At 36.1% G+C, this 7513-nt stretch overlaps 1 pseudogene; it reads right to left on the reverse strand.

Annotated features, from left to right (window-relative positions):
• Positions 1–4465: 4465 nt before the first annotated feature.
• LOC118601731 lies at positions 4466–6086 on the reverse strand (annotated as a pseudogene).
• Positions 6087–7513: the final 1427 nt, after the last annotated feature.

The raw sequence follows: 7513 nt of genomic DNA on the forward strand, positions 1-7513 counted from the left end.
GTCACACTAGTCACACATAACACATTAGTGCACACATAAAAACCTCAGGGATGTCCATTCTAGCTGAAAACTTTTTTATTTATATAAAAACATATTTTTATATAAATAAGCAGGATAACAGGAATCAAGAATATGAATATAGGAAATAGGGTAGAATCTTAAATACGGTGATATAATTTAACTAATGTTTTAAGGTTATATGTCAACTCAAATTCTTAGTTATCATTTTTATCTTCTAAATTATGTGTATTTATTCTTTTTTATGTACTTTACAAATCATGAAGCAATTTGGTGAGTCTGGGGAGCTATCTCAGCATTTTCCTAAGAAAATATGCTAGATATCTTAAGTCCTTGCAGTCACTAATCCTTGAAACACTGAATGTTTGATTTATTACCATAAAGCAGTATCTACTTCTTATCTCCAATGCCTCTAACTACAGGCATGCAACTTCTAGAAGACCTTGCCTAACACCACCGCCTCACACATGACGTGGGACAGTGATTGGCTGGTTTCCAATTCATCAACACATTATTTTCTTCAGGCTTTGATAAATGTTAGATTTTTGTGACATATTTCTTATATGCTCATTTAAGTGATTGTGACATAATTAAATTATAATATTTTTCCCCTGCATTTTTATTTCCCCCATCTATCTTTTAAATCCTTTTTCCTATCTCTTTTTTCTTTATTCTCTAAGTCATAAAGATGATTCTTCCTCATTTAATCAATCCAGAAGTCTCAGTGATGTAAAATAATAGTCTGCTTATATGATATCCAATTCAAAAGAATAAAAAGAAGTTTAAAAATCCACATTATTGTATGGTCATTCAAATTCACTACCTGTCCAGTAATACTCCTTTAAAATGTTTTAAAGTAATTTAAAAAGTCCTTTTTTCTTCAGCTACATATCTAAATCCAGAAACCTTTCTGTAGCCTCACTGTTCTCTCTGAAATCAAGTCTCCTATAACATAATGATTACACAAGTTATTGAAATACTACCTTACAAGAAACTGAACTTTGTAGTTCTTCTTGCCAACAGGTAGTACTGTGGCATCGACTCTGTTCCATTGTCTGTTGATTGACAGCTTTGTGCTCTTCTGTGGTTATTTGGCATAATCATGTGGAAAATCATTATAAATTATGCATGTTTAATCGAGGGAGTGCCAGAATTCTGGTGTCTTTCAGGTTGGTTTAAAGGAAATCTAAACTTATTCTGAAACCCAACCAGCAGTCAGTACTAAAATAGCATATAAGTCTCCCATGGAAATGTTTTGAATAACTACCACAAATACAAAGCAGTCTAAAAGCTTTGAATTTCTACACAATCATTGTTTATAAAAGTCTATTTTAAATTATACATGAATAAAAACAGTTTTTTTATATCAAAAAGTAGACCATTAAAATTCGAATTTTTAAAGGAATGAAAAATAGAAGATCAGTTTTACAAATTAGCCTTTAGGAAATTAAATAGAATAGATTTTTGTGGCTACAATAACATAGAAGTTCATGACAAAGTTTTCAGATGTGATAAAATCTATTGGATTTCTCTATAATAAATGTGGATACTATATGAACTAAAAAGGTCATTGACCATTGCAGTTATTTTGATTTTCAATATTTCTGAAAGCTAAATTAAAGCATTTTGTTTGATATGACACAGATTATTTCCACAGCAGGGTAAAACTTTGAAAAACCTAGGTACATGATTAGACACTATAATTTTTCCACACGTAGATACAAATGATTAAATTATCTTCATGAATATAAGATTATGCATGCAAAATAAACAAATTTAAATGTGTATACAATTACCTGTAATCTAGAAATGGAGTACATGTTGTTCATGAACTGTAATTATTTGCTCTCATACATGGAGATTTTCGTGTGGTAACTTTGATAACTCCTATTAGAAACAGTTCATGAATTGCTCCTACTCAGACTTGCCAGTTTTTATGCCAACATGGCAAAAGATTTTTTTTCTCTTCTTTAAAAATTCAAGGCTTGAAATCTGATTGCTCTCACCAGAGACTTGATTTTATGAGCAATTAAGAGAAACTTTACTCAATTATAAAAATTATATTAACCTAGAAGGCATTATGTGTTTTTAATAATTCTCTGTCATTCTTTGCCTCTTCAATAATAGTGACTTCCACCCAACTACTAATGGATTCCTTTTAACTCTTATCCCAACTTTTTGACTATTCTAAGTTTCTCTAGTGATAATATTATTTAAAATGTAATTGCACTCAAATACTTATTTTATTTCCTTGAACTATTAAGTTTTCATGAAAAACTTATGGAATCTTTTGTTTCATGGATCATAAATAAACCCCAATCCACCACTTCAGCACATTTCTAATTGTAATGCACCGTGTAATGTTATAGGCCATTATACAGATGTTTTCTGTTATTGTAAGGTGGCAGACAGTGACACTGAAATGTGTGCTTGCATTAGAGCGATAGTGTGAACTCAATCATGAGTCTTAATGTAATAGATTTTTTTTTACTCTAGAAACCCAAATGTATTCAGCCATTTGCCCTTCAAGTAAGCTGTTACATTGAATTCTTGGGAATAACAGCCAGTGAAAGGCATACCTTGATTTCCCTGAATTAAATACAAATAAATAGAAAAGACTATTTCTCTGATTCATACTTAATCGTATATATTTTTATAGACATTCGACAATTGATATCAAGCATACTGTTGATATGAAAAATCCTTAAATTACATTCCTTGTGTTTATGATAAAACAATGCCAACTTCCCCATCAGAGCAATAGCTAGAATTTGAGGTATGTTTTTTTTCAGTACATGATTGTACAACACATCCCAGGTACAGATGAAAGTACCCCCACTAAAAATGAATTACCTACAATCTTATCTCAGTACTAAACTTTTTCTTGGAGAGTAGCGTTGCTAAAATTTGAGTTTCCTGCCAATAAACTAAAGTGTTGTATCTTAGTAATGCATTCTTTAGTGGTTAGAGAAGAACCAAGCTTAAATTAAGACCATGGCTATTAACATTCAGGCAAATTTTTAAAGTTTAAACAAAAGAATGAAATCATACCTAGTTTTATTGCACTTTGCTTTATTGCCCATTGCAGATATTTTTTATAAATGCACCACACATGATGCAAGCCATTTGATACCAAGTCTATGAGCACTATTTTTCTATTAACATTTGCTCACTTTGTGTTTCTGTGTAATAATTTGTAATCTTACAATATTTCAAGCTTGTTTATTATTATTAATTTATGATGATCTGTGATCAGTGATCTTTAATATTACTATTATAATTTTTTGATGTGCCAGAGCCAGCCGGCTAAAGTCGAACAGCACCTGAGAGGGCAAGCGAGGATTGAGAAAAAAAACAGAGAAGAGACAGAGTCGGGAGGGCCTCCAGTCAATACTGAGTGGCCCCAAGTTTATTTAGCACAGCATATTTATATCCTACAGAGTGCATAAGAAGCAAAAACCTCTAAGTATACAAACGATTGCTGCCATTACCTCAGGAAACCTTGTAGCTATCTTAACATACTCTTTCCCATGGTCAAAGGACATTCAGTTTCTCTCCCCCAAGCCAGGTGCACCTCCTCCCAAGCTAGCAGACTGCACAGCTTGCCAACTCTGCAAAACTCCCAGCTCTACTGGCAGTTTCATACTGCCTGGAAATGGCTCCCAACAGCTCCCCCTTTTCTATTTTATAAATGCCAAAGCTTTTCCAGCTATGGTGCAGATAGACTGTGCCTGTCTTAGGCGACCCTCCACAGGCCTGAGCCTTACCCATCATCGGCACACGAAAGTCTTGCGATCATGCCCTGTCTTAGGTTGGTCTCAGCCCTGGAGGATTCTTACCTATCTTTGACTACCAACCTCTGCAAATGGAAGATGCAACATATAACTGGCTCAAACCTGAGCCTGGTGCCTTATGCTATGCATTTCTGCATGAATCTTTATGCCAAACACCCTTGAGATGTGAACGAACTCTGTCCCATGCACGTTGCCTCTCATTACAGATTTTTGGAGTGACACAAATCCATTTGTAATCTGCATGACACTTTAACTGAGATCTTACCTTTAAATTTAGAATTTCATACCCCATATATAGAACCATGCCATATAGTGCATCGAACTTCTGTTCTAGTTTTTTATCAATATTTTCCTGAGTCTCTAAAGCCATGGTAACATTCTTAGACAAATTATTAACAAAATGAGCAGTTCGAACAGATTGAGACAAAGCAACAACAGCAGTAGCAGCGGTAGCTATAAGAGATACAACAGCAAGGATTCCAGCCTAGAAACATTGAGGCAGCCAGGCATAGTCCCATTTTGATAAAACAACTTGGTAATCCAATCCCAAAGCCTGTATAATTAAATCTTTGTTCAGTCTGTATTTACATCCTTCCCATCAATGGTTGATCCAACAGGCACATGTCATTTACTCTCACCATGATTTCTGGGCCTTCCCAAATGGATGGGTGCAAAATTGGTGAATCAGGTACATAGGCCCAATGCAGTTCTCCTTCAATCAGAGGGCCCAGCATCATCACCATCATCAGGAGTAATCTCTGGAGGGGGAGAGGTCCCCACGAATCGGACCAATCTTTCTGGCAGCCACATGGCATTTTCAGCATCCCGCATGTATGTAGTCTGAGTTTTTGGATGTCAGAAACACTCTGCAGTGGAGAGTCCTTGAGCATCCACAGTTAAAAAATTTAAAATAAAAAGAGCATGATTTAAACTGTTCTGTGGGGAGGTAGGGTACAGCTCCCCCTTTTCTTTTTGCTGAATTTTATTCAGCATCACTGAGAACACAGTGGCCCGAGTCTCTCCTAGTCTTTGGTTTCTTGAGAGTCTCAGACCAAACAAAGAAAAAAAAAGCAACAAACAAATCACAATCCAAGAAGCAATATATGAGCCAAATAACCCATGAATTTGTGGAGTGGAATAGGATGTAAGTCTTCAATACCATTGACTATGCTTTGTAGCACTGCAATCCCCTGTAATTCAGGAAGCTGTCTTTGAAAAATGTCAGCAATATGGGTTTGCAAATCTGCAATTAAACCTGAAGCATTACCATACCCCCAAAATATGCTGTCTTACTTTATCCCATTCAAACATACTTTCATTATACAATACAGGAGTTATACAAAAATAAGTAGTGTTCCAATCACATTTAAGTTGTACACGTATCTGCAAACTAACAATTTGATCTCCTAACAATATAACTGCTTGCTGTAAATCTGCTACTTGACTTTGCAATACAGATTTAATTTGTCTTTGAGAAGTCCATAACCGTTTAGCATCCCGATGCCAGGTTCTAACATGATCAGCAGTCTGTATAGATTGATGCAGAGCTACTCCAGCCGTGGCGGCAGCAGCAGTAGCAGCGATGATACCCATAACAACAGTGATCAGCATGCCAAGAAATCTTTTAGCTCTTCTTTTAACAGGGTCCATCAGCTGCTGCAATATCATAGTGGCAGGAGAGTCCCGCCAGGGTTGAGACAATCTAACTGGTATCCATACTCCAGTTCTAGCTCTGAGAATATATAAGCTTTCATATGACTAGTTAAAAGGAATAGAAGAGTTAATACAAGTATAAAAAGAACAGTATTTACATGAAACATAACCTAAAGTTTTATTCCACTTCACCTTGCCCTTCATAATGATATAGGGGAGCCGAACACAGGCTCGAACACAGTGAGTAACATTTTTAAATCCTTCTATACTTAACAAAAACAAGTGACCCACCCCAGCATTTTGTTCAGAAGTCTGCAAAATTGTCAACCATGCTTGAGCACCCTGCTGTAAACAGCACTCTCCAGTTCCCACACAAATTGGCATCCCTTCCATTCCCACCGTATAGTTCTCAATCACTTTCCCATCTTCTTCAGGCCTGAGAGGCCCTCTAGTATCATAAGACCTAAGCATCTAATTAGAATCATGAACATAAACTACCACTGAAGCATCTCCCCATTCCACTGCCTTATTTAAAGGAGGATTAGGCACATATGCCCAAAATGAATAATTTCCTGTCTCAGCTTGTACCCCACTTACCTGTGCTGTAATCAGGGCTGTCATTGCAAGGAATAGCGAAGTTGGAGTTATCTCCTGACCTGACTCACTGACAACCCCTGTTGCACCTAATGCCGATGAGCTGCTGTGCTGCCTTGTTCATCTTGCTTTAAAAAATTTAAAGTATATAATGCTCCATTAAGCCTTTGTCTCGAGGTATTTCATATTCCCTACCATCACTTGCACAGAGAACACAAAACAGAGAACACAAAACAGACATTCAGACAAGGACAATTACTGGGGTGTAGGTGGACCCAGAAAAGTTTGTCATCTACATCCTAGACAAGACCAAAGACAATAAACAGACTTTAACAACAGGGCACAGGAGGCGGTGTCCCGCAGCCTGGCCATGGTCCGGGAGATATGACTGCGTCCAGTCTCTCCACGGACCCCTGGTGACTGGTCAACAGAAACAGGAACAGAAAGGTACCTTTAAAAGCATTGAATTTTGTAATTTAGTCATTACTTTTTTGTATCTCTAATACAAAATCATGTTATTTTCATTGTTGACTCCATGTTAAAATGTCCTAAGTTTTAGACTAATTAACCAATAAAAGAAAAAGGAAATCATTAATAGTTTTTAAATTTTAAGTTAGAGAAAACCTTTACTACACAATAATGAAACCTGAGCAATGTAAGTTTGTGACTACCAGAGTGTCTTTTAATAATACAGTATTTCAAATTCCTTTTCCACCAGCAGCGTTAGTTTCCGAGGACTCTTCAATACTGTGGACCCTTCTAAAATAGAGAACAAGTTAGTTAAAGCATATGTGAGGAACCGAGGGAAGGACGGAGCCAATTAATATTGCCTACTAATTTTTGAAAATCATTAAAAGTATTGAGAGCATCCCGTCTAATTCCTATTTTCTGAGGGGTAATTTTTTGTTGCTAAGTTTTATATCCTAAATGTTGATAAGGAACAGATTCTTGTGTTTCCTTTGGCGCCATCTCGAGCCCATACTTTTCCAGAGTAGTTTTTCCAAGTGAAACCATATTTTCTAATATTTCTTTCTTTTTATGCCCCAGAAGAATATCATCCGTGTAGTGATACACAAGTCCCCGAGGGAATTTTTCCCTCACTTCTTGAAAAGGCATATTACCAAATGCTTGGCACATGGTAGGACTATTAAGCATGCCTTGGGGTAATACTTTTCATAGATATTGCTAAGTAGGCTGAGCATTATTTAAAGTAGGAATAGTAAATGCAAACTTTCCTCTATCCTGAGGCTGTAAAGGAATAGTATAAAAACAATCTTATAAATCTATAATCTTTAAAACCCAATTTCAGGAAGATTAATGTGGGGTTAGGGAGCCCAGTTTGCAAAGTTCCCATAGGCTGAATGACAGTATTGTTTCTTCTTAAATCTGTTAACATTCTCCATTTTCCTGACTTCTTGTTTATAACAAATACTGATGAATTCCATGAAGAAGAG

This window comes from Rousettus aegyptiacus, unplaced genomic scaffold, assembly GCF_014176215.1.
Source record: "Rousettus aegyptiacus isolate mRouAeg1 unplaced genomic scaffold, mRouAeg1.p scaffold_m13_p_4, whole genome shotgun sequence".
Classification (NCBI taxonomy): domain Eukaryota; kingdom Metazoa; phylum Chordata; class Mammalia; order Chiroptera; family Pteropodidae; genus Rousettus; species Rousettus aegyptiacus.